We start from the raw sequence: 8984 nt of genomic DNA, 5'->3' as shown, positions 1-8984 counted from the left end.
CTCTCCATTCAAGTCCACAGCTGGAATGCTCCTAGCCTGGCGTTCCCCTTCTCAGGGGACGAATTTACCACGGCATCCACCATTCCAGCCAAAAGCGAGTCACACGGGGGCTGCGGGCACGGTGGCAGGCCCAGGCAAGAACCTCGGGGGTCGGAGGTCTTTCCCAGCCGTCGGATGATGCAGGTGGGTGCCCGTGTCCTGTGCCTCAGCACAGGTCAGCTTGCTGCTCACACAGCCGCGGTGGGGTGCTTCCCCAAGCCTCTGGCACCCCAGCAGGGCTCCTCCAGGGCTCCAGCTGGGTAGGGGGCAGCTCTAGGTGTGGGAAGACTACATGGCGAGTCAGGAGCCTGGGTCTGAGCCCAGATCTGCAATTAGCATGTGGCCTGCCCTCTCCGGGCCTCAGCACCTCTTTTTGATTTGACGGCTTTATTGGTAAATCCAGGGGCTGGGAACTGATGGCCTGCTTCAAAGGCCCCGCGCCTGAGGCTCCGGGACAGTGGCAGAGAGAGGAGGTCCGCTTCCCATCCAGTCTGGGGGACACTTCCAGCTCTGCTCCTCAGGGTAGTAAGATCCTGTCTCTGACACTTCCTAGCTGTGTGACGTTAGGCAAGTCACTCACCCTCTCTGAGCCTCAATTTCTATTTTATTTTATTTTTTTAAAGGATTTAAGCTTTATTGATTTTAGAAAGAGGAACAGAAAGAGACATGGATGGGCTGCCTCCCTCATGCACCCCGATCAGGGATCAAACCCAAAACCTGAATCGAACGCTGACCGAAAGCCAACCTGCAGCCTTCTAGTACACAGACGACGCTCCAACCACCTGCGCCACACACAGCTCAACTTCTTCATCTGTTCGCTGGAAACCGTGATGCACTACAAGTGAGGACGAGACAGGTTAATGTGAACAGCACCTTGGGGGAGGGGGGAGTCTGCTTTCCCAGGCCCAACCCCCCCGGAGCCTGTTAACCCTCCAAGCTCCTGGGACTGGCAGCTGGGAGGAATTCCCGCTGTTCTTTCCAGTTTCCACTATTTCCTCCACCTTCCGGAGACACACAGCGGAGAGAGCCAAGACCGAGAGGAAGACGCTTGGCCAAGGCCCACAGCATGACCGGATGTCCTCATGGGCCACGGCTCCCCATCACAGAGTCCCTGTCCCCCGAGACCTTCCGGCTCACAGGGCCGTTGTGCATGAGGCGAGTCATTTAGATGCTCAGGAAACCAAGGCGAGTCCAATATTAATCACAGAACCAGAGGCACTGGGCACGAAAAAGACACAGAAGCAACGGGGTGGTGACGGCAGCTCAGTCAAGGACAGCGTGTCCCCTGGGCGGTGCCGTGCAGGGATGTCCCTGATGCTGTGTCCCGGACAGGGGCCTGGGACAGCCCCCTGAGAGGGAGGGAGAGAGGGGGAGAAGGGGAGAGAGGGAGAGGGAGAGGGAGAGGGAGAGAGAGAGAGAGAGAGAGAGAGAGAGAGAGAGAGAGAGAGAGAGCGCCATTCCTCACCAGGCTCTTCCTATCCAGATGAGCTCCCCCCCCTCCCCGCCCCATGAGCACCGACCCCACCGACAGATGGAAAATCAAGTCTGGGCTCTGCTGGCTCCCGGGGGAAGAGAGACCCGGGCAGGGATGTTGCCGTCTGTTCAGTGCCTGCCACCAGGTCGGCGTCCAGCAAAGAGAAGCAGAATGAATAAGCCACAGATGCTGGCAAGGCGCCCTGCACCGCAGCCTGCAGTGGCCACTGTTTTTAAATCCGGGGGCAGCGGTGGTGAGAGGAGTAACCGGCCCAAGCCCCCAGGTAGTAAGCTCCAGTCACGATTCACACCCAAGGCGGTGGCTCTAACATGAGCGTCTCCCCCTCCAGGGCTGCGGCTGGAGCGTGCGCCCTCGCGTCCTGCTTCCGTGCAGGCCAAGGGGCAGGCGCACCCCTGGGCTCCCTGAACCTGCTCTGGGCTCCCCGTTGTCTGTTGCACAGGATTCGCTACAGGAACTGCGTTTCCTGTCACCCCCTCTCTTCCCCCACGGGGGCCACGCCTTTGGCAACCAGGTCGGAGGGCTCCCAGGGACCAGCCCTGGAGGATCCGAGGGGGCCGATGGCACCCTGACCTCACATGGTGGCTTACAACTCAGAACATTCAGGAAGCCGGCTTCACCTTCCCCAAGGCGGAGGACTCGGCGCCCCGCGGAGGGATGGACGAAGGCTCCCTCCGCCGCCGGCCCCCAGCCCGAAGTTCCACCGTTACTCACCCCGTTGGTGAAGGCCCCAGGGAAGTGGGGGAAGCAGGTGTCACCGCCCCACACGCTGCTTTCTGAGAAGAGCCTGGGTAGAGAAGCGGGCCCTCGGGTCTCATGGCCAAGAGTAAGGTGGCCGCTCACTCACCAGTCAACAGGGTGCCAGGGAAGTGCTGAGATTCAGCCAAAAAGGCCCCCGCTCCTACCCCCTGTCACAGTCCCCACTGGCCTCCTCTGCCCTCTCTGGAGCCACCACGCTTGTCCCTGCCCCAGGGCCTTTGCACTTGCCTGTCTGAAATCCTACTCCCAGCTCTTCACAATGTGCCCCCTCCAAGGACACCTTTGGGCCGACAGACTATGTGCCTTATCTTGGTGGTGATGGATGTGTCCATATGCCCACACTTACCAAATCAAACACCTTAAACAGGTCAAGTTCATCCCACGTCAATGACACCTCAATAAAACAGTGAACAAGTTGTTTTTAAATGCTGCCTCTTCTTATCCTCCAGGCGTTGGCTCGGATGAGACCTCCTCCAAGAGGCCTTTCCTACCACCCAAGCCCACGTGCCACTCTGGCACCTCATCTGTTTATCCCTTTCGGGGGACACACCACACACCAGCTGCAACTGCCAGAACCCCGACCTTCCTCCTCGGATGGGAGCTCTGGGGACAGGACTGTCTGCCCCGTCCTCTGGTGTCAATGGGGCCGGTTTAATGCATATTGTGGGGGTGACTGGACGACCAAGGCCGGGGCCCTGGGCGGCATGGTGGCCACCAGCCCTGCCTCCCGGGCTGCCTCCGGGGTGCAGCGCAGAGACCTGCTCGCTCTGAAAGTGAAACCCGGAACAGAGCCTCGGCCCTCGTGTCGTGTTCCCGCCATCATCCACGCTGTCATCACAGGCGGGAGGCGGGTGCACCCGGGTGCGGGGGGACCCGCTCCCAGCAGGAGCTGCCCATCAGGGTGCGTTCATTCAGAAGGTCCCTCTGGGTTTTCCCTCTCAGCCGCTCTACTCCCAGGACCTCTCTCCCTCCAACTAGGAGTCAAGAGGTCCTAAGACCTAGTCAGGCCCAGGGCACCCCCAGGCATGGAACCCTCAAGATCTGGGGGAACTGATCACGGCCCGAGCTCTGGCCTCAGCTAGGTCTGGAGACTCATGGTTCCACCCAGAGGCTGTGACTGCGTCTGGGCTGAGAAAATCCCAACAGCTATTACCGCCCCCCCCCCCCCCCCTGCACCCAAGAATGTTTGCATTGAAGGAACTGCACTTGTTCCAGGGTGAGTGGCAGGTTGCTATTAGTTCATTCATTCAGGCCCTGGGCGAGGTCCTGGGGCTACATCAGTGAATGTGAGACTCAGAACTCCCTGCCTTTGAAGAGTTTCCATTCCAGTGACAGTGACGGGAAGACAGACAACCAATAAAATCAGTGGGTAAAGTACCGGTATGTTAGAAGGGAGGGGGTGCTACAGAGAATCAGGGAAGAGAAGGAAGGTGGGGTGTGCTGGGTAGAAGGGTGCAAAGTTAAGCAAAATGGTCAGGAAAGACCTCATAGAGCAAAGACATGAAGAAAAAGAGAGGGAGGGAGGGAGCCACGCAGACAGGGGGCAGCATAGAGCGGCCAGTGCAAAGGCCCTGAGGCGGAACCAAGCCGAGGTGGGTGAGGGTGAGTGGAGGCAGCGATGGAGGGTCCTATTGTAAGGACTTTGAGAGAGAATGTTCAGGATTTGAGGCGTGGAGAACAGCTCAAGGGGTTTGGCCTGGGAAACCGGAGGGATGGAGCTGCCTGCAGCTGAGATGGGGAATCAATGGGGCAGTTAATTAATTACCCACCGGTGACTGTCAGGAGGGAGGGCAGACGCCGCTGCAGAAGCACATGGCGAGGGCCACCCCCCCAGATGGCGACGGGTGGGTGTGGTGGTCGGAGAGGGCTCCGACGTGTGAACTGAGAGCTGAGGGAAGAGGGGCCGGGGAGCCAGGACAGGCGGCTGCTGGGAAGACCTGGATGAGGGCAGTTGGGGGGAACTTCCCGCAGCCCCCAGGGGCCCGCTGTTGCTGAGGGCGAGGAGAGAGCTCCAGATGAGGCCAGAGGCGGGCGGGGAGGGTGGTTCGGCTGCTTACTCAGCACCCAGAAGGAAGGAGGCTTGGCCCTGGCGCAGCCCAATCAGACCGAGAAACAGATGAGGCAGAAATAGCTGCAGGTGAGTCATCTCCAGCCCCGATTCTGAGCCTGCCCCGCGGCTCTCCTCGGCCTGCATCCTTCCCCGGTGGGGCCCCTGATTTCAGAATGACCAGGTCAGGGCACCCAGGCCTCCAGCCTCCCCTCGCTCCCCCCCCCCCCCCCCCCCCCCCCGCCTCCAGCCGCGTGCAGGGAGCTCGGCCCTGCAAAACCCCAGGGGGCGGAACAGCTGCTCCCCGCCCCTCCCCGGGACTCGGAAGGAAATGAACAGCGCCCAGCAAACCTGTTCACCCATCAGTGCCTCCCGCTCAAAAGAGGAAGAAGAGAGAAGCCTCGAACTGATAAAATGTCATCGGAGGCAGCCAGGTGTTTCCAAAACAAAAGTCTTTGGCGAAGTCAGTGTGCGAAGGTGAAAGCCGATGGGTCTTAGCTCTGTGCTGGGCATACAGGGACCTCTCAACTACTCATTGCCCAGCGCCCACAAAGACGGGGACCAGGGGTCTCTTCTGAATACGTGGCCACCTCGTCGGGGTCCAGCCACACGAATAGATGAGGAGTCGTTGTCTATTTCTTCGGTGCTTTTTGTCCCCGGGGCTCGGCACAATAAATACCTGTTGATTCATGATTACAGCATCCGGAGTTAATAATAATAATTGTCCAGCAACTAGTTGGGCTCGCCACACTCCCCTGGGTGCAGGTGAGCTGTGTCACCGGTTAGGAGACCCCAACCCCATGAGACACCCCGCCCAAGCTTTGCCCTGAGAAGACATCAACTTGGTTACCCGGGACTGGGAGCAAATCTCCGTGGATGGGGGACCCTGCCATCGGGTCGGTACAGGAACCTGCTCCTGACCCACGGGGACACTGTCTCTGTCCAGGACAAAGGCCGACCGAAGACGTGCGGAAACACCAGGAGACTCTCTCCCAACAATAACGCCGAAGTTCCCGTGCCCGTGCCAGGGGTGGCGATCCCAGCCCGGGTGTGGTTACTGCGCTATCGCCACTCTAACAGAATCCCACCGGCTGGGGACTTATCTCTCACGGGTCTGGAGGCTGAAGTCCAAGCTCAGGTGCCGGCAGCTTCAGCTGCAGATGGCCGCCTCTCCGGGCTGGGGTCCTTCTTCCTTTAAGGACACGGTCCTATTGGATTAAATCCCCACCCTTATGACCTCATTTAACCTCAATTACCTTTTAAAAGGCCCACCTCCATCCCCGGCCAGGTGGCTTAGTTGGTTAGAGTTGTCGTCCCAACAAGCCAAGACTACAGGTTCGATGCCTGGTCTAGGACACATATAAGAATCCCCCGATGGATGCATAAGTGAGTGGAACAACAAATCAATGTTTCTCTCTCTCTCAAAATCAATTTAAAAAAATCATTAAAATAGCCGAAACCAGTTTGGATCAGTGGATAGAGCGTCGGCCTGCGGACTCAAGGGTCCCAGGTTCGATTCCGGTCAAGGGCATGTACCTTGGTTGCGGGCACATCCCCAGTAGGGGGTGTGCAGGAGGCGGCTGATTGATGTTTCTCTCTCATCGATGTTCCTAACTCTCTATCCCTCTCTCTTCCTCTCTGTAAAAAATCAATAAAATATATTTTAAAAAAATCACTAAAATAAGTAAGTAAAAGGCCCTCCTCCAAGTAGTCCAATGGGGGTTGGGGCTCCAACATAAGGACTTTGGGAGACACAACTCAACCGGTAGCACGGGCTCGTGGGGTCGCCCCCATCCCACCAGGTGGGCATTACAGCAGCCGAGGTATCGACATGAACTTGAGAGATGAACTGTCCAGGGTCCCGTCAGAAAAGAGGAAAGAAGCCGTTTCCTGCTGTGCCAGGGACTCACACTTCCCCGTGCTCCTCCCCCAACTCCAACTTCCTGCGAAGGGAAGAGGGAAGTCCTGGGACCCTGGGACCCTGGGACCCTGGGACCCAGGTCTGCCAGGTCTCGAGGCAGGAAGAGGCCGCTTTCTCTCGGGGGTGGTTCTACGGCTTCCCAGACTTAAGGCTGTCCGTGAGGGCTGGGGTGCCTCGCCCGAGTCGCTCCCCAGCGATGGCGAGGCGAGGCTGGAAGGAGGGGCGTGGAAGTCCAGCTACCAGACCCCAGGCTCCATCTGGGGCAGGCAGGTGTCAGCCTCCCCCGGGGGTTGGGAGGGGCGGAGCTGTGTCAGCTGGTGGCCGCAAGGGCCCCGCAGGGCTCCCAGCCATATCAGCATTCTCCTTCCCCAGGCACTTCTCGAATGGCTCACAGGAACTCCCAGCTGAGGCGGCTGAGTGACACACTCATGGCTCCGGGGACTGTCCACAGCGGTGACATCACTTCTTGTCCTCACGCATCCTTCCTCTCTGCCTTCCATTTCGCGAAGGGCTGGGCAGGGGCAGGGCTGACAGGCAGGCAGTCCCGGACCTGTCCCCGCAGAGTGGACAAGTAGCAGAGGCAGGAGGCGTGGGTTTGAACTACAGCCTCTGGCGCTGTCAAAACCACAAGAGAGAGAGAGAGTGAGAAGAGCGAGAGAGAGAGAGAGAGAGAGAGAGAGAGAGAGAGAGAGAGAGAGAGGAGGGGGGGAGAGAGCACACGAGAAAAGTCCTCCCCAGTCAGAGTGAAAAGTGAGACAGAGAAACTGAGCGAGAAGATCTCGGTGAAGGAAAGCCAACGCTGGCTTCCATGAAAGAAACACAGCGCAGGGGGTTGTTAAATGACTAAGTGCTGGGGCCACAATGACAGTGACCCTGACAGAGCCTCCTGCAGCACGTGTGTGTGTGTGTGTGTGTGTACGTGTGTGCACGCGTGTGAGGATGCATGAGGATGGATGAGCGTGAGGCTGTGTGCATGAGGCTGTGTGCCCACGAGTGTGCAAAGCTATGTGTGAGCGTGAGTGGTCACATGCCCTCGTGATCACGCGTGTGCACGTGTGTGTGAGTGTATACAAGGGTGTGTCTGTGAGATTGTGTGTATGCGAGTGTGTGAGCGTGTGTGTGCTTACAGCTGTGTGTGTGAGGGTGTGTACATGTGCATGTGTGTGAGGACGGTGTGGTCAGCAGAGCATTCAGGACCTGCCCAGCTTCACAGCGGCCTGGGCAGCCACGCCACCCCCGGGGGAGACAGTCCGGCTCAGGCTGGGAGGTGCCGCCAGGGTTACCGGTGTGGGGACCATGGCCAGCCCCAGGCTTTGCCACTGCCCCCCGCTGAGCTGTCTCCCCAGGAAACAGGAGTCTGCTCCCGAGCCAGCCCCAGGAGGAAAGAAATACAGGGACATTTGTCACTGAGGGGCATGTGGTACAGGTTAGAAGCACGGACTCCGGAGTTCACGGTGGTCTGAGTTCAAATTCCAGCCTGGTCACATATCAGCTGTGTGGCCTTAGGCAAGTCACTCAACCTCTCTGTGCCTAAACTTCTCCATCTGCAAAACGGGGATAATAACCTTCCCTCACAGGATGGTTCTGAGGGGTCCAGGAGATAAGAGAGGTGGAGCTCTTAGAATAGCACCCGGCTTAACCAGAAAGCTATTTTCTCACAGTCCTGGAGGCTGGAGGTCTGAGATCGGCAGACCTCTCTCTGGCTTGCAGACAGCCATGGTCTAGCTCGCTGCGTCCTCACATGGTCTTTCCGCTGCACCTGTGCTTCTCGGAGTCCAAATGTCCCCTTCCTAGAAGGACACCAGTTATAAAGACCTCATTTTAACTTCATCGCCTGTTAAAAGCCCTTCTCTCTTAACGCTGTCCCATGCTGAGGTCACTCAGGTTACGGTTTCGACGTGGATTTGCATTCTCTCTCAGTTCTAGAAGCCAGAAGGCCGAAGTCAGGGTGCTGGCACCGCTGGTCCCTCCGGGAGGTGCCGAGGGAACAACTGTCCCAACCTCTCTCCTGCCTTCTGGTGGCACCCGCACCCCCGATGCACCCCGGTCACCTCCGTGCTCCTGTGTCTGTGCGCCTGCCTTCCTGTCTCTGTACAAGGACACCCACGGCTGGAGTGAAGGCCCTCCCTCGTCCAGCGTGATCTCATCTTGGGATCCTCACCTTAACTGCATCTGCCAAGACCCTTATTCCCAACCCTAACCCTAACCCTAACCCTAACCCTAACACTTATTCCCAATGAGGTCACGTTCCAAGATTCCGAGGGGACTTGTGTCTTAGGGCCCCCAGGTCACGGCCCCAGGGGGGTGCTGGCTCCTCCCCGTGGAGGCCACTGCGGCCTTGGAGATTGCTGGCCAGCCGGGTCTTAGGATGAGCAGTGCCTGCCTTCAGGAGCCCTGCCAGGCAAGGTGAGACCGATGAGCCCGCCTGGGCCTGGGCGAGACGAAGGGCAGAGACGAAGGGCAGAGACGACGTCCAAAGATGGTGGGGACTGGGGGTGCGTGTGCCAGGCAGGGAGACCCAGGGGAGGTTTGGGCAATAGTTCCTGAAGGCAGACGGAGTGGGGGACAGATGGGGGCCTGGGCAGCCCCCACGGCCCCGCCTGCTAGCTTCCCAGGCCGTGGCACCCAGCCCCAGAGTCTGAACCCAAGGATTCCTGGAAGGGCCCAAGTGGCTTCCGGGCTTCTGCCCCGCCCAGCTCAGCCCAGCGGGACTGTTCTCACCCCAC

This window comes from Eptesicus fuscus, chromosome 9, assembly GCF_027574615.1.
Source record: "Eptesicus fuscus isolate TK198812 chromosome 9, DD_ASM_mEF_20220401, whole genome shotgun sequence".
Taxonomy (NCBI): Eukaryota; Metazoa; Chordata; class Mammalia; order Chiroptera; family Vespertilionidae; genus Eptesicus; species Eptesicus fuscus.
Note: the sequence above shows the minus strand (reverse complement) of the source record.